This window comes from Heterocephalus glaber, unplaced genomic scaffold, assembly GCF_053883595.1.
Source record: "Heterocephalus glaber isolate CG9 unplaced genomic scaffold, H.glaber_assembly_v1.0 deba00001662, whole genome shotgun sequence".
Lineage (NCBI taxonomy): Eukaryota > Metazoa > Chordata > Mammalia > Rodentia > Bathyergidae > Heterocephalus > Heterocephalus glaber.
The window spans coordinates 10128600-10150815 of record NW_028258403.1 but is presented as its reverse complement, the minus strand read 5'-3'; positions in this window follow the sequence as shown (position 1 = coordinate 10150815).

The window sequence follows — 22216 nt, the reverse complement described above, 5'->3', positions numbered from 1 at the left end:
CGCCCCTGCATACAGTCGTGTAGGATGCCAAAATATTTTTATGCTTAGTATTTCCCTCTTTACGTGTGGGGTCTCATACGTTTCAAAAGTTAACCTGATAGAAAGGGAAAACAAAATTGAAAGTACCTGACAAATTAAATCTTATAACTCTTATGAAGAGTCATATCTTTTAATGCAAGATTTTTAACAAGATTTAGAGTAAATCAAGACTTAGAGAAATGTTTGGGTACCAAGGGTGTTTAAATTTTGGCACTAAATATAGTGTAAATTTCTGAATATTTATGAGACACTTCAGTTGGCTGGTTAGGTGGTCAGTTGGTCAAAAGAATAATGTTATTCAAAAACACATATATTGACTGTTTTTTAATAGAATAACAAAATATAATATTGATCCTGACATCAATATATAACTAAAATTGACATCTCTAAATTATCAATATGTGACTGCATACACTTTATAGAAAAAATGACTAGATTTCTTTTGGAATCTTTAACACGCATGACATACATGATAAAATAATATACATTCTCATATACGAACATATTAATGGACACACACCATATGATTGCCCTAATTTAAACTCACAAGGTCTTCCACAGATATACAAGTACACACACACACACACACACACACAAACACACACACACACATACACAGAGCCACACAGGCTTGGCCTCTCTCAGAAGAACATATGGCAAAGGACAGTCCAAGCTTTGAGTTTATGTCTTTGTATAAAAGGTTTACGCCCTCTCTACTCTCTCTCTCTCTCTCTCTCTCTCTCTCTCTCTCTCTCTCTCTTCATATTCCATAACATAGATGAAGGATTAGCAAACAACAGTCTATGGGCCAAATCCATACTGCCCCCTATTTTTTTAAAGGGTCTGAGAGATATGTGTGGTGTTTGTATTTATAAATATTTTGAAAAATACATCAAAGGAAGAGCAATACTTCAGGATATGTGAAAATCTTATTTCAGTGACCCTAACATTTTGTGGAAATACAGCCATGCTAATTGATTTACATAGTACCTAAGGTGATTTTGCACTAAAACAACAAAGCTGAATTATTGCTTTAGCATGTGAGGCTTTGCTTCACCAGGATATTCAGGATGCTAAAAATCACAGTGTTGCAGTTACAGATCAAAACATTTCAAGTGTCACACATATCTCCATACTATGACTTTTTACCAGTATTTTTTATTGCCCATTCATATCCGTTCTATCAAGTTAAAGCAATAGAAAATTACACTTCGAGTGTGCTAAGATATAGTGGTGTGTGGCTTATTTCGCTATCAGATTATATCAAATAGAATTTATTTAATTTCTAAAATATGTAACGACTCTATAGCTATGCTAAAGTATATAATATACTTTGAAATTATTGGATTATTCTTCACCATAATATTGATTTACAGTGATAGTTAACAAAGATTGTAGCAGCATTCATTCTCACATACACACACAAATAGAGACATTATTAAATCATTAGCTGCTCATTTGTTGGCCAAGTAAGAGAAGTGGTCTACCAAGAATGAATTAATTAAATCAGATTTGATTGAAGCAGACAAAACTGTTGAAAGAAAATAAAAGACTACTGGCTTTTTTGCAAGATCAGTTTTCAACAGGGTAAGAATATTAAGAGCAAAATATCCCAGTGAATTAAAACCAAAATCAACATCACATTGGAATTTTGATCATGAAATACAAACAAAAGGCATACAGATTGGAAAAGAAGGAATAGAACAATCTTCATTTGAGGATGATATGATTGAATGTATAGAAATTTCTAATAAGTGAATTTACCAAGGTCTCAGGGTAACAGTCAATATCAAAGGTCAGATTTATTTTTATATGCTATATTGTTATGCAATGATAATTAGTGAAACAGTGACAACTCCTCACAAGGATATTGAGCAATAGAAACTTTCAACCATTACTGGGAGAATGAGCTACTGTGGAAGGCAATGTGACAGTTTCTCTTAAAATGACACATCACTTCCCACTCACCAGCAATTGCACTCCTAGTTGTTTAAGCGTTTTTGGAAACTTATGCCCATACAAATATTTGTATATGAATGTTTATAAAAATTTCAAGGCTTTTTTTTAACACTCAGGGCTGAGATTGAATTTTTTTTTTGTACCGGGGATCGTTCGAGCTCGGGTCTTTGCACTTGCGCAGCAGGCAGTGAAAGCACTGAGCTAAATCCCCAGCCGAGACTGAAATTTTTCTGAAAGAGAACATCACTTTCAATCATTATTATCATTTATTGAATGGCTATGCTAACAACATACTCAAGCAGAGGGAATTAGTTGTTCCTGCATAAATAGTATTTTGATTAATTCGACCTAAAATAATAAAGAAAACAGTGATTATTGTAGCAGACACATTTACTATGCTAAAGTTAATTCAAAGACAACTACTTTTTTTGGATCACAAGTAAATCAAGGTGCTTTATACATTTCCTGTAATATCAAAAAAAAAATTTTTAAAGATATGAAATATCCACTGCCACCAAAACTTTTATTAGTTGTAATTTATGAACTCTAAGTACATTCCCAGCAGTGTTTTCAAACTTCAACACAAGTGTAAAGGAAACTTCTAAATTTCAATATCCATTTAACTTACAGATGAGGAATTTCTACCCAACTCAATCTGAAGTGAAGAATCTGCAATGTAGTGACACGTTAAGAGGAAAATATTAAGATAATTATCTGACAGAATTCCATACATGTTTTACAAATGATAAATATTTCATTAGGGTCATAACTCATGGAGTGCTATGAGTTATTGTCCATGTCAATCTATGTAAAAAAAAGATATTTTCAAAGATGAAATGTAGAAAATCTCCTCACATAATTGAATATTAAGGGATTCTGAAGAAATGTTAATTTTGAACCACAATTATCAAAATATTAAACCTGTAAACCTGAATTACAAAAAAGTTCTCAACTATTTTTATTATGTTTCTTTGACATCAATAAAAATTATGGAAATTCATTTTCTCCCTTGTTTATAATACCTCCATTTCTTCAGTTTCACTTTTTGAGCCACGGTCAATACTATATCAACTATCTGACCTTTTACAAAAAAGTTAGTCAACCTTTGAATTAGAGTGTTAACATCTGTGCCTTCCTCCCTATAGCTGTTACTGCACTCTAAGGACCAAAAGGAAACCTAATTCTACTTTCCAAATGGGAGTTAAGTGGATATGAAATGGTTTCTTTTCTCAATGCCATATATTTCTGCCATCAAAATTGGAAATTGGACTATCTCATCTCATAACATAACTGGAGTTAGTTATTTCAAACTACCTGTAGTTCCAGTCCATTAAACAGTAAATGAGTTGTGGTGAGCTTAAGTTCTGAAGCAACGTTTTAAGTGGATTTCCTAAGAAAATGAGTATTAGGTTCCTAAAACATGACTAGTAATCACAGTTGTAGAATAGAGTTTGATTACAATTTAAATCTATCTATAAAAATTTTTCCTTTAAATGAGACAGCATCATGAATAGTTTATATTATCCTCATCCAGTTTCTAATTCCAGTGCACTGCTCTAACTTTCCCAGCTTTCATTATCAAAAGAATGTTTTTCAAAATCCCATCAGTAACTGGATAGCCAGATTGACAAAAGGCATAAGTACAAACAAGTTAATGTTGATTAAATGCACTGAGAGTAAACAGTATCATATCATACCATTTACATTATCATCTCTGTGTAAAATTGAACTGCTGATGTGAAATAATGCTTTGCTCCATTCTGGTAACCAAATTGAATCCCAGGCAGGAAAGCACCTCATTCCCTTAAGGTGGATAATTACACACTGATACCCACATGAATCTCATTAATGAGCAACCCAAGGTAATGAACAGATCCCACAACATTCTTATTAGCCTAACACAATAGTACTAGAGGTAAAAAAATAATAATAATTCCACATTGAATACACCAGGTAATCAGCTCTTAAGTACAGTGTTAGAGTGAGTGTACAGAAGAAAGATATAAAGCCAAAGACTTAGAAAAAATAAGCATACATGTAACAGATTTATTTATTCATCCATCCAACCACACATCTAAATATTTTTTAAACTTTTTTTATTTATTGTATAGGTGAGTCAACATTCATTTCTCAGTTTATTTTTTCATTTTATAATCATCTAGTTACTCGTGGCAAATATTGTTTCTACTAGTGTATGAGCAATTTGCTAAGAAATATAAATATATCCTACACATTCACTAAAGGAAAAGGTAGCAAATGTCTAACTATGGAAATATATAAAAAGATAGTAATTCATTTCTTACATTGGAGAGCTCTTACAATTCAAAATAATTTTACCTATTTCATCCTATTTGTGATCCTTAGTGACCTTTTTCAGTAAGGAAGAATTATCTACATTTACACTTGAGAAAACTGATACTAAGCTCCAAAGACTTGTGAAAGGTTATATGTAGTGAATTTGAATTCTGAGTTGAGGTTTAGAACTTGCTACACAATATCAAATCTATCCAATTCTTTTTAGTGAAGTTGATTTTGAATAGCTTGAGTTCTCTTCCATGTTGACACTTTTGAGAAAACTTTATCAAATTTTCCTCACTGAAGAAACAAGGTGCAGTACCTCCATAATGCCTTTAAGTTTCTTTTCATTTACTTTCCCCTCAAGCCAAAGACAATACCAAATACTATTGCTTTTATTACAGTCTTACATTCAATACCTTCTTCTCTATTTCTTCAAAGAAATACTCCAAATTTTTCCTTACTAACTTTGCTACTGTATCGTAACACTCACCTTCTTCACAACTTGGCCTGAAAAACTGTAGACTAAACATAATTTTCCTGACCAACACCACTATGTTACCATCCAAAGCACATTGGTCTAGGAAGAATACTACTTGATCTTCAAAATATATAAGGTTCTTCTTTTGATAAATCACCAATGTCATGATTATAGATCGCTGTGGAGCTGTCACATGAATTTTTAATAGTGAGATTTTGTAGGGAAAACTCCAAATAAAACAACATCTAACATTCATTAACTGTGTACTCCATGCCCAGCATCGTGTTAATCACTTTATGTGATTAACTCGTAATCCTCAATAACTCTCAGCAAAACAGATATTCTCACTTTCAAGTCACAGAGGTGGCAGCAGTTTGGATGATAGCCTGGGATCCCTAGACAACTACCGAAGTGTGATTCTTAATCCCATCACTTTCTTTCATCTATGAAAGCCATGATTTTAATCCTTTAGACTTCTGACATATTTTTCTGGAAGAGGGTATATCTCTCTTTGTGTTTGTATTTTTTATGTGCATGTACCAATATATACATTTTATATATGTATGTGCTTATGTGTGCATAAATTTATATGTGTTGTGTGTACATTTAAGTGTATTTGTGAATCTATAAATGTTTTAAATGAGTGTATGCATGTCCTAGTCGATTTTTGCTGGTACAACAAGATACTCAAGCCTAAGTAATGTATAATTTATAATGAACAGAAACTTATTGAGGACCCACTGCATATTTTACATTCCCACCAGAAGTGGACAAGCTTCCATGTCCTCCATAACCTTGCAAACCCTTGTCATTTTATGGTTTTTATAGTTTTGTTTTCGTCTTTTTTTGTTACTAGCTATCTTAATGAGTGTAGAGGAGTAACTCATTGTGCTTTTGATTTGCATTCCCCTAGTGATTGGTGATTCTGAATATCTTTACATATGCTTGTTGAACATTTTTATATCTTCCTTAGTGAAATATATATTCAAGTATTTTCTCTTTCTCTCTTTTTATTTTTTTTCATTTATTTTTTATTTTGCCACACTGGAAATTGAACCCAGGATCGCATCTTATAAATTTTCAACAATTGTGCCTTTTGTTATTCGGATTAATATGCAGCTGAATCTTGTTGTAGTGTGGAAGCAAAATCTGATCAATAATGATAGAACTACTCTTGACAGTACAGTTATATTCCCAGTCTTCTATTTATTTTTAAAAATTTTTTGAGGCTGTTTAATTACTTTGAAGTGGTGATGGTCTCGCCGTGCTGGGAGTGCAGGCGTGAGCCACCACACGCAGCCGTTGGTTCTCTGTGGTCTGTGCATTTGCTGTCAAACCCAAGAAACCATCATTAAATCCAACATCACGAAGTTTTCTCCCATGTTTTATTCTCTCCTATGTTTTACAGTATTCGTTTATACACTTAGGTAGGTCTTTCATCCATATTGAGTTCATTTTTGTGTGTGGTTAAAGTAAAGATCCAATTTTATTCTTCTGCTACTTTTTGAAAAGACTGTTATTTTCTCATTGTATGGTCTTAACAGCTTAGTTAAAAATCATCTGACTCCATATGTAAGTATTTATTTCCGAGCTCACTAATCTACTCCATTGATCTATTGATCTTTAGGCCAGTACCACACTTTGATTACTGTAGCTTTGAGATCAGTCAATGTGAGACCTCCAGATTTGTTCTTTTTCATGATTCTTTTGGCTATTCAGGGTTCCATTTCATTTAAATTTTAGATGAATTTTTCTATTTATGTAAGACATGGATTTGGATAGATACGACGTTTTTATTATTATGTATTTTTGGTTATCAAAAATGTAAACTTAGGATAAGTAAGTGACACACTCATAACTGATTCCTCATCTTTATACTCTAGTCATGTTTATTCTCACTAAAGAAGTTCATCTGTTTTGCTATCCAGAGGGAACCTATTAGTGTTAATAAGTTTGTTCCTTTCTCTTCTTTCTGTCTCCTTCTCTGCTTCTTCCTCTCTTTTACCATTCCTTCTGGTTTTGTACTTTATTTGATTATTTAACTGTTTCCATTTCTATTTTCTCCTTAGTGTTCAGGTCTGAAGACGTTAGACATGAAAATTACCATTTTATTGACATCAACTAGTCCCTTAGCAAGGTACACCTTCTTTAAAATACTTTGTTTGTTCCCCATAAGGCTTTTATTTATTTTCCTTTATTTGCTTTGCTTTGGTCTTGTCTATTACCTCCTAAAATATTTTACTGATATTTACACATGCATTAACTAACATTCTTACTTTGGATTAAAGACCTCAAAATTATATTTATTTATTTCTAGCATTTTCTTAACTTTTATATTTTTATGGTATAGATATAAATTGTCCTCCAAAATTCTCATGTATTCAAAAGTTGGAATTTTGGATCATAAGTGGATGATGAGGGCCCTATATTCATCATCGATAAGTTCATAGCTGAATGTGCCATTAGGTAGTGGGACCTATTGGGAGGAGCTAGGTCACTGTAGATGTGACTTGGAAAGACATAGTCTGCTCCCTGATTCATTTTTTTCCTCTTTCTCTGTGCTTCCTGGCTACCATGGACTAATCAGCTTTCTTCAACCAGGCCCTCTACTGGGCCATTTCTGTCTTGGAACCCGCTGACCACAGACTGAATCCTCTGAATCCATGATCCAACTAAAATGATCATATGGAGCATTATTTCACAACAGGAAAAGTGATGTTTTTTGTTGCTATTATATGGAACATATAGTTTAATATTTCTAGATTATCATTGTTTGATTTTTTACTATATGTGAAATTACTGACTCATTCTAATGGAAAACAATGAAACCTACATATCAAATAAAATTAGAGTAACTGTTTTTTCTCTATTTTCATGGACAAAATAACTTAGGTTATTCAAAATACTTTGTAAATTTGGTTTCATAGTATTATCTTAAGACAAAAGATTATTAGAGTTGGTTTGCCATTCAGTCAAGCTATTTATATTCATCAGAATGATTTATTTCTTCATATTGTACTTACTGCTTTGTGTTGTTATTCCTTTTGCTTTGATTTTTATCCAATTTCTGTGAGTTTTATAGTGGAATTTCCTTCTGTGTTTCACTTTTTAAAAAATCTAACTATAAATATTAATTTAATATTTTGAAATACTTCTGCCAGTAATATATTTTTAAAATTTCAAATATTTTGGTATTCCCTTGTATTAATTTAGTTTGTTTTGAATTCTGTCCCCAGAGATAAGCAATCTAGTCTCTTGAATTTATTATATGTACCTGTAAAACCTTTCTAAAATTTCTTATACTCATATAAATAACTTAAAAATTGCTTTAATTTCTTTGCATTAGCCTTGCCTTTTATTAATGTGACAATTCTCTTATTTATTCTAATGTCTTTTATTTATTTTTATGATTCTGTAGTTTCTTTTAGAATCTTTAGCCTGTGGGACTTTAATATTAAGTTATTATCAAATTAGTTTTCATTTTAAATTCAATAGGAAAACTGGTGTTCTTGAATGCTGCATTTTATTTGATACTTCCAATTTTCTTAACTCAAAGACTTTCTCTTGAAAATATCTTTTATCCAAGATAAATCAGTAAATTTATAAGACATATGTTATCTTTTCTGCCTATAAAGTGATTTGTGGCAACTTATCATGGCTAATATTTTGCTTTGGTTAATTACTGTTGTTTTTTAAACTAAGATATTGACAAATAAGTGTCCAAAGCAGAGTCCACTAATTATAGGCCATGCCAAATTTGGACCAGTCATCTTTTAATAAGAAAGTTTCACCCAGACTGTCTTGTTCCACCCATTTCTTTCTATATAGTATATGACTACTTTCAGGTTACAATGGCTGATATAAGAAGGTGTAACAGAACCCTCATGACTAAAAGGTTCAAAGTATTTACTAGCTAGCTTTTTCCTCATATAAATGGTCTTTGAAAAAAACTTCATTTCCTTTATTATTATTTTTAAATTCCTAGCATTTTATTTCTTAAGAAAATTTATATTTTTAATCAAATATAATTTTTCAAGTCACTCATTAAAAGTACTATCTTTTACATGAAGAACATTTTTAATATCTATTCATCTGTTGATTGACATATATAATACAGCTTTTCTTGTATTAGAAACCCAAAATATGAATAAAGAGCAAAATAAAAGATAGATATTAGCAAATAGGGAGACAGATATTTTGCAAATGCAGGGAAACCAAGAGATGGAGAGAGGACAGAGGAGGAGGAAAGGGGGTAAAAACATTGAGATGTTATATACATGTGCTCCCAGGAGTAATGCAACCATTATGCACTGCAAATGTGTACTAATAAAACACTTTTAAAAATAAATACCTGACAAAAGGAAAGCTTTTATTATTTTTCTACTTTCATTGTTTTCTCTAACATTGCTATCAGCTCATATTGTAATTTAGGATCTTCTTGGTAGTGAAATTAGAGCACCAGTTTTTTTTTTTTAATTCTTTTATTGGTGCACTTTAAGTATACAATATGTTTACATTTATCATTGAGTGTTTGTACCTATACATGATGTATCTTGGTTCTTATTTTTTTTCCCCATTACCTATGCACCCTTCACCCCCTCCACCCTTCCCTATTTACATAGATTTCATTTCCATTTTTTTTTCTTCTCTTATAATTTTCCCTTTCCCTTCTTCCCTTTCCCCTTCCCCTCCCATCACCCCTGCACCTTTGGAACTTTTCCTTTTTCAAATTATCAATTATTCATTTTAATCATTTTAATCCTAATTTACACTTTCAGTTTCTCACACTAGAGAAACTATTCGGTATTTACACATGTGTGCCCTATTTATTTCACTTAAAAGTATGGCCTCTATATGCATTCACTTAGCTATAAATGACTCTAGTTTCTCGTTCTTTATGGCTGAGTAGTACCCCATTTTATAGAAAAACCACATCTTCTTTATCCAGTTTCCAGTTGATGGGCACTTGGGCTGTTTCCAAGCTTTAGCTATTACAAACTGTGCTGCATGAACATGGGTGCACATGTATCACTGTGGTATGATTCTTTTAATTCTTTGGGGAAGATACCCAGCAGGGGAATATCTGGGTCAAATGGAACCTCTAGCCCTAATGCTTTGAGGTATCTCCGTACTGATTTCCACAGTGGTTGCACCACTTGAGCACCAGTTATTTCTCAGAACTAGTATACTTCTACACTTTTTTAAATTCCATGCATAGTAAATAAAGTTTTAACACAGTGCTTTAGAATGACACTTTTATTTAGGGCACAGTGGTTTTCCTGTCTTCAGATGATGTTGCAGAATATACCTTTGGAAGCAACTTCTATGCAGAATTGGAATCTTCCTCTGGTAGTGAAAAGATATTCTGTAGGTGAACGTCACATCTACTTTTTAGGTTTTTTGAATGTTGATTTTCTGGGAGTAGGTGATAGTTTTCTTTGTTGTAGGTATTTTTAGTTTGTGTTATATTGGGGAAGAGTAGAGTTAATCAAGAGGCAGAAACTTGCATTGTTAACACTCTGTAATGTTTCTGGATGCTTATCCTATTTCTTTCAGAATATGTAGAATGATACTGCATTTCATATTCATATCAGTTCAGGGAGTATATTAGTTATGGACCTCTAGAGCAACAAAATCAATAGAAAATATATGTAAAACTATGCAAAGGGATTTATTATGTAGGCTTCAGGATCAGAGGGGTGAGAATCCACAAAGGCCATCTCCACACTGTAGAACCAGAGGATCCAGTCACTGCTCAGCCCAAGAAGATGGAAGCTGCACAAGTGGGGTCAAGGATGGAGAACCAATGCCAAAGGCCTGGAGCTTACCTGAAAGCCATTGGTGCAGGTGTGTGCTGAAAGGCTGAAGAAACTGGATACCTGATGATCAATGTCCAAAGATAAGGGCAACAAGTCTTTACTTGCTCAGAAAGACTGGAGTTTTCAAAATGGGCATACTTCCATCTTCTCTCCCTTTTACTCAAACCAGGCTATAAGCCTAATGGTTGGTGTCACCCACAACTAGGGAGGATCTCCCCCCTTAATTTGCTGGCCTACATGTCAATCATGGACAAACACACCGAAAAGTGTGCTTTACCAATCTGCTGGGCATTTCTTAATCCATCAAGCAGACACAGCACTATTAAAGCTCATAGTAAGCAAGTAGTTGATGGCATTGATGTTTCATTCCTAAATTTTCATACCTATTTATTCAGAGCTAAAAAAAACCCTGAAATTATTTGTTGAAAGTTTTAACTGTAAATTTTCAATTGGATTTTACCTCAACTTTAAAAATAAACAAAATAAAATCCATTTTTAGCTCTTGAAAAGTTATAATTGAAGACTAGTTTTACCAAACAACAAAATTTCCTATAGAGAAAACAAATCAAGCATCTTTTATATGATTATTAAAATATATATTAATATATAATTAATGTATAAATAATTAAAATTATATAAAGTTACTTTTAAATTTTGATTATCTCAATTCCTTATTATTAAATAACTAGTCCTTTATTCATTGCAATAACTTTAATGGCATCTATCATCTAGTTGGTTATGATGGACAAGTTTTCACTACCAACAGGCTGTTCTTATGCATATCATATTGTTGTAAATTGTTGGTGAATATTCATTTTTTAATTTTAAAATTTGTTTCTAGACATCATAAATGTGCAATTAGTTTTAGTCTATATTATTACTTCAGACATACAACATATGCCTTTTCTTTTTTCTTTCCTCTTTTGTGTGTGTGTGTGTGTGTGTGTGTGTGTGTGTGTGTGTATTAGGGATTGAACTCAGGGCCTCTGCACTGAGCTACATCTCCAACTTTTACACATTTTTATGAGGAGACACAATCTTGCTAAGTCACCAAGTTTCTTAGGCTAGGCTCAAACTTTTGATGCTCCTACCTCAACTTCCCAGAGTGCTACCATTACAAATATACACTACCATGCCTGGATATACTACATCCCTTTTCTTCTAAAGCCATCTCTAAAGATAAGAGAACACACGTGAGTATAACAAAGATGTAGAAGAAAATTTCTTTACCCAGTAGAACACAGTGAAACTATTGTAAAAATTGAAGAGCAGTCCAGAAATCTCAATTCCAATACAATGCTGACTTTTGTTGAATGAATATTCCTCCTATCCTAATAAAGTATAATCATTGCTTTTATTCTAACAAAATTTTTCTAAGTCAGATCAACTATTGATTTTATATTCTCATGGTGAAGGCCAAAATTGCAATGTTTAAAAAGACAAAACAAGCTCACTAGGAGAAAACCCAGAAATTCAAGTATGCCATAGGGAGAATACGTAAGTATTCGTAAGTAAGTATATTAGAATATGTAAGTCTATAAGGTTTTTTTTTTCTTTTTCAGTACTGGGGATTGAATGAGGGTTTTTTTCTTAAATGTCTAACTTATCTATATGTTTATTAGGTTCTGTTGTTGGCTAGGAAGAATGTTGCTATAAAAAATTTGGTACTTGGGGCCAGGGATTTAGCTCAGTGGTGCCACGCCTGCTTTGTAAGTGCAAGGCCCTGAGTTTGATCCCCAGTACCAGAAAAAAATAAAATAAAACAGTTTTGGTGCTTAGCTCTTACAGAGTCAGAGCTTTCGTGTTTGTAAAATGCCTTGACATCTACCTCCTGAGCCTTTGGAGAGAATTCCATTCAGAAGAGTTAATCATATTTTTTCAATTGTATGTATGGTGAAATAAATTTTTGGTCAAAATTAATTTTTTAAAACTATATGTATACAGTCAGTGCTCAAAAAGTTTCAAAAGAAAATCTGGCCTCTGTTTTTGCAACACAAAATTTGGAATAATATTTCACAATTGTAAGCCAGAGAACAAAAATTATGAATCACATCTTAGACTGAGGTGTGATCAAGTTAGATTACTAATCAAATGTTGTATAGGAAGAAAATAAAAATGACAATCTCTCAGCTACATATACTTCTTTTAGCATAGTTCTACTAAGATATTACAAATACTCTTGCACCGAGTTCAAATTTGGAGCCATTTCACCATGTGTACGTACCATGGAACAACAACCATCCTGATTCCTAAGAAACAATGGGCACATTGAGCTCCAAGAAAGGAGAAATGAATGTAAATTACTAAAACTATAAAACATTCAATCACTCTGATATTTATGTATTGTCCTCTTATTGGCACTTCTTTAAGAGTGTTAGTGGTGGTAGTTACAAAGCAGGAATAATAATCACCACTGAAAATTTTCTTCTACCCTGTGGGATTTGAGGGTGTTTGAAAGAAATGAAAGCAAATCTGCATTAGAATGCCATGTATTTGTAGGTAGGAACTCAGCAGTATAATCTTTATCCACCCACTACAGCATGTAAGGCTGTATGTATAGATGAATATGGTATATATGATTTGAATCTAAAATGCCTGCATACTATTTATAAAATTTTAAAGCCTTTTTTCTACTAGAGAAAAAATAGGGATTACATAAATTAATAATAATCAGAACCATTATTACTTAAGCTATACACTTTTAGTTTCTGATTCTGTCCCCCTCAAAAAATATATGCACAAATTGTCAAAGCCACTCTTTTTTAAGTGTTTTGGAGATCATTTTTTTCAATTTATTTACATCAGTTGTGTCAAATTCTACTCTTATGTTCCAGGTTTTGTTGCTATTAATGTATGTGCCTTTGCTGTTTTCTGGCCAAATTTCCTTCATTCTGCCATAATGTCCTAACAGCAACTTTTACTTAGCTCTTAATTACATCTTGCTGTAACTTTTTACCTTGGTCATTTTCTCTTGTGAATACAAACTTCTTGAGAGCAGATATAGTGTCTACAGCAATATTTATGTTAGTTAGACGACAACCTTTTCTTGAATTAGGACCTAATAAATTATCTTAATAACTTTCTTCATTATAATTATGCACAGTTAACATATATTGGTGGCTAGCATGTGTCCAGCATGCTCAGTAAGCCATCCACTCCTCACAGCGGCATTGTGGGATAAGTACAGATAAGAAAGCAAAACACGGAGAGGTTAAAGACGTTCCTAAGACCAAACAGCTAGCCAGCCAGAGCCAGTAATTAAACTCACACAGTCATACCCCAGAGAACACCACTCAATTACTGTCCTGGGCTAGTACATTAGAATGCTGACTTCACATTTGCCTTATGATAAGACAAAATGAGTAGATATAATGATCTGATTTCATTAGAACTCTTCCATCCTGGGCAACTTGACTTTTAAAGCCCATTAACATATGACTTTGTTAAAATGACCATACCAGAGCTGTATAAATATGTAAAAATAGCAAGCGAGAGAGAGTCATTTAATATTTTCAAAGGGATAATTATAGAAAGAAATGGGCCTTCAGAATATATTCATGTTAAAAATATAACTTCTGAAATCAAAGTTTAAAATAGCATCACTGTATCTTCAGTTTACCATACTAGTGTGCTATTTAACACCATCACCCAGAAATTACTCAGTTTTTATAATCTATATCTACATCTCCCTTTCAAAGATCAGAAAAATAAAAGTTTATCACAATTTCACCGTAAAACATTTGTAAGGTACACAGAATACTGTATGTCACAATGAAATGCACCTTTGTACACTTTCTTTGGAGACAAGTACTCTGTCAGAATTAGACCTTAATATTCATACCATGAAGATTTATTACTAATTCGCTTTTTATCAGAAGTGAAGCATCTTTTAATTTCTTTCATTTTTTTCTTATTTGTCATTCTCAGGCATATAGTAAACTTTATGATTATACTTCTCTTACCACCACTTTCCTATGGTTCTATGATACTGTAGCCAATACAGGAAGCTCCACCTATCACAAGTATGCATTGACTTGAAAATAGCTTAACCAAAACTCTTTAAATTAAACCTTGTGAAAACGAACTCACCTAAAAAGCAAAGTGTTTCAATTAATGCTGTGATCTACTGGACAGTGTGGGTAAAGGCTCTATCTTTCCATAACTCTGGCCATGATAAAAATTAGTTTTAAATGTATTTTTATTTAAAATACTTGGATAGCATACTTCTTTGGAACAATTAGACAGCACAATCACCTACATATTTATACTTAGGACTTTCTTCATTTCTTAAACTGATAGACAAAAACATAGAATTGTACATATACATGGGGTGTCATGTAATGTTTGAACTTGTGTGTACATTACACAATGTTTAAATCAGGTTAAACAAATATTTGTTCTCTATAGTGAATACTTTCCAAACCTCCTGTTTCGCTTTCTGAAATGTACACGACATTATCATTTCTTTATAGTCACCCTCTGTAATATTGCCCATCAGAATCTCTCCCCAGCTCTTCTCAACCACTCTCAACAATCATATTACTCTTAATTTCTGTGAGGTCAACTTTTTTAGATTCCACATACAAGTGAGATCATTCAGTGCTTGTGTTTCTGTGCCTGGTTCGTTTTGCTCAATACAGTCATCACTATTTTCATCCATGACGTCACAAATGATAAAATTAAATTCTTTGTTATCTCTCAATGGTTTTCCATTGTGTATGTGTACCACTTTTTCTCAATCCATTCATCACTGATAGACACTTGGGTTGTTTCCATTTTTTACTGTTGTGAGTAGTGCTGCAATGAGCATTGGAGTGTAGATACCTCTTGGACATATTGATTTCATTTCCTTTGGATATATACTCATTAGAGGATTTGCTAGATCATCTGAGAGCTCTATTTTTAATTTTTTGAGCAATTTCCAATTTCCATAGTGACTGTACTAATGTACATTCCCAGCAAAAGACTGCAAGAATTCTCCTTCCCAGAAGTTCCATAGCCCTTGTTATCATTAGTTCTTTTGTTAATAGCCATTCTTCCTGGGGTAAGATGATATTTCATTGTTTTTGATCTCTATTGCCCTGATGATTATGGATGTTCAGCTTTTTTATGTATCTGTGGGCCATTTGTATATCTTCTTTTGAAAAATATCTATTTAGATCTATTGCCCATTTTTAAATCATATTTTTTGGGATTTTTACTATTGAGTTTAGAAGCTCCACATGTACTCTGAGTATCAGTCCAGTTCAGTTGTGTGATTTACAAATATTTTTCTCCATTCTGTAGGTTGTCTCTTCATTTTCTTTACTGTTATCCAAAATATATTAAATGGGGTAGACAAATAGAAACTGATGTTTTTAAAATAATATTCTCATTGGTAAAAGAGAAAAGAATGCATAGCCATAAGATCAAATTTGGAGCAACATGCAGAAAAACAATCATTGAGTAGCAATGATGAAAGAAAAAATTTTATTTTTCTAATCTAAATGCTAAGAAGTTTAATGTGTAACTAACTGAATATTTATATATCCTGAATATTTATATTAAATGTTTCTGTGGAAAATGAAAAAAAAAAAAAACACTATGCTGGCTGCTTCCAAGATATATAAACTTAGGTAAGAAAATTCTGTTTCTAGACTCTGGGAACCATGGGTCCAAAGGTTGAATTCTGAACACAAATAGCTAAAATGTCAGTAGAATTCAACAGGAGTTCAACAAATACTCTTGACATAAATATTGAAATCTGACTACTGTGTATAGGTCAGAAGCATGAAAAAGCTAAGAAAACATTAGAAGGGTCAAAGTAAAGGAAGATCCCATTTTGCTCTGGAAGAATGGGAGGTAGATGCATATGAAAGGTGCTTACCTGTGAAGAGCTCTGGAGTGTAAAGTGTGTCACAGGTGGAAGAAAATGCAGAAGCAAATAGAAAGTACAGAAAGGGACATGTTTGAAAATACATAAATTATTAAATTGAGTTAAATGTAATTAAGAAGGACAAGTGCATGAAGGTGTTACTATGAAATCTGAATAGCATTCAGATGATAGACAGATAACGGAAGGCCTTACATATGTTAATAAATTAAAAGATGTTAATCAAATGTATAATGCATTCACCAAGTAGCTGAAGAGTCACATCTGGCATTTAAAATTGGCAATATTGAATTAGACATTACAAACATAGAAACGATAGGTATACATAGAGATAATGCATAGAGAAAAAATAAAACACTGGAAAAAGAGAGAGAGGAGAGTTAAAAACTGATTCATGATTTCTCTATTTTAGAGTTTACCTATTTTACTTTTTGATCTATTTTTAGTTACACGGTTTACCTATTTTAAAGGGCAAGAATACAAAGGGATACAAAAAAGACAGAAATATTCATATCAGAGAAGTTGAAGGTGATGTTGGGGAGTATATGAAAAAACACAGCATGGAGAAGGGCAGGTTTGCAAAGAATGAAATACTCCAGAGAGGTCATTAGTCACCTCCAGATTCTTAAAAGACACCTATGTTTTAAAAAGAGAAAGCTGCAAGTGGAAAGTAGCGAAGAAGAAAAAAAGAGAGGGAAAAGAGAAAAAAATAAAAATATTTTCAGTCTAGATTCCTGAAATGCTTTTGTAAACCAAAGGACAGGGACCCATGAAAGGAAATAGATGATCCAAAGCAAGGAAATACACAAGTAAGGTGAGGAGATGTGAGAGCAGCAAGGGAGAAGTTCTGTTCAGAAAGAAAAAGGAATATGAAACAGATCCTTGTTAAATACACAAGTGAATGTTAACAAATGACGGATAGAATAGGTGGAAATTACTTCAAATGAGAGATAAGAAATAGTGGAAATCACCTAATAGAAGATATATTGTTATCTATATGTCATGATAACAAGTAAATTCGGGCTTTTAAAATTTTCTAAATTTTTTAAGTAAGAAAAGAGGAAAATTAAGTAGGGAATAAAATGTTTCCTAAGAAAAAAATAATTTTTTCCTATGCAGATCAAGAAATTAGCTATTCATGTATTTACAGTGAACTTTATATCCTTGGTGAATGATATTTTTAATACAACTATCTAGCTTTGCCATAAATTATATTAGTACACAATAGGTGAAGAATTTTTGAATTAATGTTGATAATAATGATAGTTATAGGAAAGTTAATTACACCAAAGAGATAATAAATCCAGTAAGACTAAGACTTTATCAAATGCTTGACCAATATGAAGATTCTAAGTAACAGGCATAGACCACTGTATTGACCAAATAGGAACACTGAGGTTCACTAGGTGAACAAGGTAGACTGCATAAAAATGAACATAAAGAAGTGGGATAGAGAGTCATAAATTTTAAAGTGCTAGTTCATTTTTCTTTGTGTAGCACCATTGGAAATCTAGTTTAAAGATAAGCAAAGAGTCAAAAGACTAGAAAAAAATTAACCATCTTAAACCACAAAATGTAAAATCACCAAACGACATGGCATTCAGGGAGATAGAACTGGCAAGGGTGTATTAACTTAGAGAATACATAAACATAGGAGTGACTCATCTTCTGCCAGGTGCAAAGTTTCCTTAGAAAGTGGTTAATATTTGGTGCTTGCAATGATGCTTCTCTTGGGGTGAATGGCTGTGGGGAAGTTTGATTACCAAGTAGTTATTCTCTGGTATTCTGGTATCAACAGAAAGAAGGTATGGGGCTGGGGATTTAGCTCAGTGGCACCATGCCTGCCTCACAAGAGCAAGGTCCTGAGTTTGATCCCCAGTACAAAAAAAAAAAGAAAGAAAGAAAATAAAGAAAGCATAAATAAGAGCATTGTTCAATTTAGAATTTATTTGCAGGTCAAAGCCCATTTGCAGTGATATATAATTGCTTTCAATGAGTTCTCCCTGTATTCAAAACAGTAGCCTGCTAAATGTGGATCCCAACCTAGATCTCAGTAAACCCAGAAGTGGCCATGTGGGATGTTACCCCTTGTATCTAGATGTTCCTCAAAGCTTTAAGTGCTCATAGAGGGGACTTTTTAGAGGTGGCTGAATTTAGGGTGTGTGAATATGGATGAAGGGCCTATGGTACTAAATTAGGCTGCTGATTGGTTTAGCAGACTTTTGGGTGTGGATAATGACAGGCCCACCCTGGGGGTGGTTGGCACTAACCAACAGTTTTATAGCTTGAATGGAATAAAAGGGAAAGGGAGGCTGTCTGCTTTGCTGCTTCCTGCTTTCTGCCTGCCACGCCCTGAACTGTTTCTCCTCTTCCATGCCCCTCTGCCATGCCGCTCTGCCTTCGGGCCAGCTGGCTATGGACTGAAACCTCAATAGGCCATGAGCTAAAATAAACTTTTCCTCTTTTTACCTGTGGATGTTGGGCTGAGTAGTAAAACTGTCCTTCAAATAAAGTAGAAAAAGCTACTTCTTTGTAAGTTTGCAATGATACATTTCTTTTGATTCTTCAATATTGTATTGCAAGGAAATATTTTGTTTTGGAGTGTTTTGATTTTGATTATATGAGAAAACAGCTTGCATTTTGGAAGGTATGTCAAAGCAATAAAAGCTTGGTAGTGGGAAAGGTCTCATGGAAACTGCTTGACAAAGTAAAATATTTTAATGATGTCAACCTTTCTAAAGCAGAACCCACTCATTATTAAAATAGAAACAATTTATCTTTTAATTCAGCAATAATTTAAGTCCATTTTAAGCTGTATTCTTTCATAATTTTAATAATGAAAGGTAATGTGCTGAATATTACTTAGAAAGAGTATTTCTTTATCTTTCATTGCATTTTTATAGCAAAGAACATTTATCTTTGGTGAATTATACAAAATTAGTATTTTACCCTTCCAAAATTCACACACATTTTGGTCTCCATTCAAGATACTTGAGAGCAGCATGAAATTAAATTCTTAGTAATAGAAGACTACTTCAAAATGGTGGGGAATCCAGAAAAAAAAGATAGGCTTGAACAAATTGCATGAAATAACAACTTAGAATAAATTACATAAAATAATTTAATAAACAACCAGCATGATATTTTTGTGATGTAATCTTGGAAAAAGTAACTTGGGTAGAGAAAAGATGCAAAAAACAAAACTTGGGTCTAATAAACTTACTGAAACATATTCAAAATTTAATTCTTGATATTAGAAATCCATCCATATCTAATATTGAATAAAGCAATTAAGCAGAAGAATTTAAAATTTTAGAAAAACTCTCAAAATTGAGGTTCTATATTCATTTAATTATTCAACAAACTTATTTAGTGTCTACCATACATGAAAATGTATCCTGGCCTAGAACTCACCAAGCTATGAATTGTTCCATTTAGTATGGGAGATAAACACAGAAAAAATAATTTAAACTTCTGCTTAAATTCCTATTCATTGCTATTGATATGCTTATACTTATTTGTATATGCAAAATATAGCATACTATGAAAGCAAAATTCTAGATATGTACAAAGCAACACAGTGTAAAAATTACATTCATAGAATTCAACTGCTAACAGCTTGGGCTCAACTCCAGCTCCATAAGTAACAAGTTGTAAGTTACTTTGGTGTCTCATACATAAAAGAGTATAATGCTATCTAACTCCCAAAGTCGTAATGAGGATTAAATGAGATAGCGACACATATTAAAGCATATTTCACAGTTAATAATCACTTGTTAAATGTTGACTAAATAGTTATAATTTATAGTAGCACTAGCAGCTACACATATTAGAAAATCATTAACTCTGACCGGGGAAAGTATCACAAAGGAGATGATATTTGAATTATATTACAAAGGATGAATAGAAGATTGCAGAAGAGATTATAGAAGTGTTACACTACAAGGCATAGACAAAAGAAAGGGATATACCAAAGTGATGATTTCTTTGCCAGTTTCTTTCCTTCCATCAAACTTTAAAAACTTTAAACCACAAGATAAAATCCTGGGTTCTGCCCTCTTCTTTTTCTGCATTCTCTGAACAATGAATACTAATTTGATCATAAATTCCTATATAAATGCTGATTATTATCAAATTTATATCTCTAAAACAAATCTCTGTTTAGTGAGTTAGGGTCAAATAAACAACTTCCAGTCTCTCATATCATTGATCGGCATCAATAGCCACAAAGTAGCACAAGCTAGCATCACGGCAATGATCCTTTCCCCAGTGTCCGTGGTCACGTATCAGGAAGCCATCCAGATATGTCATTTTATCTCCAAAATGTATCTCTACTGTTGCTATCATCTCTTCATTTCTGTTTTGGTGGCTTCTTGTTTCCTTTTGGTTCTTCCACAAAAATGCCAGACCTTGTCTTTTATAAATATAAATTGGTTTGTGTCATATTCCTGCTTAAAACCTTTAGGCACCTTCACTATGGTAGTAAAAAATCAGCACCACTTACAGACTAAATCCCAGAAGGATCTGTCCTCTACCTCAATTTCCACGCTTATTTTTCTTCCTTACAAAGCTCAGGGCTCATTGTCTTTCTTTGAGTTTTGTGAGGTAGGCGAGAACTTTCCCATTCCAGATATTCTCAGCCTGGGATTTTTTTACACATGGTCTTCATGACAGTATCTCTTCTAAATCTACCAGTCTCCATTTAGAATGTACCTATCTAAGACAGGGAGAGAGGAGGAGGGGGAGAAGGGAAAAGGAAATAAAAAAATTAAGATAAGTTTTGTTCATGTACCTACTCCCCACGATTTACTGCAGTATGTACTGCAAACAAGTATTAGCAAAAATAATTTTTAAAAAAGTGAATATCAACTTGGCTATAAAAAATTTGCTATGAGATCTTAACAAGTCCTCATTCACCAGAAATTTGGGTCTATAAAAAAGCTTAGAGGGCCAGGGTTGTAACTCAGTGGCACAGAGCCTGCCTTGCAAGCACAAGGTCCTGAGTCTGATCCCTGGCAAAAAAAAAAAAAAAAAAAAAAAAATACTTTGAACTCAGAAGCAATCTTGTAAAAGATCTTCTGGTTCAATTGTATGAGATTCTGGAGAAAAAAATGATATACCATGGCTGAAAGCTTTGAGGAAAGTCAAGATTCAGTTGTAAAAATGAAATAAAGAATTTGCTGACTTGTCCCTAGCTGCATGGGATGGCAGCACAACTTCAGCTATTTTTAAACATGAAGATGAAAAAATTAAAAAGTATATATGACTTTTCTCAGGAATGTAAAAGCAGCCCACAGACAAAATCTACTCAGCAAAAGACTGATAGAAGCTGGAGAAAAGTGACAGCGTCAGCTAAGACAAATGGGAGACTTTAAACTGCTGAGGTTAACTGTGAAAGTGATCGTGAAGTTTCAGAACCCGAGTCAGAAATGAAGAGGAGATTCCCATCACAAGCCAAAACTGTGGTACCAGAAAAAGTAAAATTAACCTTGCACAATTTCTCAAGGATGATAGGAAAGATGATGGAGGTGGAATCCTTGAAAATTATTTTCTTTTCTTTGTTTTAATAGTTATCTCTGTGTGAAAATCAGAAAAATAAATATACCCAATCAAGAAATCCCAGCCATAAATTTGTAAATTTATAACCATGATATTTTCCACAAAGATGCCAAGAATGCACAATGAGAGAAAGATGATCTCTTCAGTCCAGTGAGAAAGATTCAAATTAGACCTTTATCTCACCCTTTATAG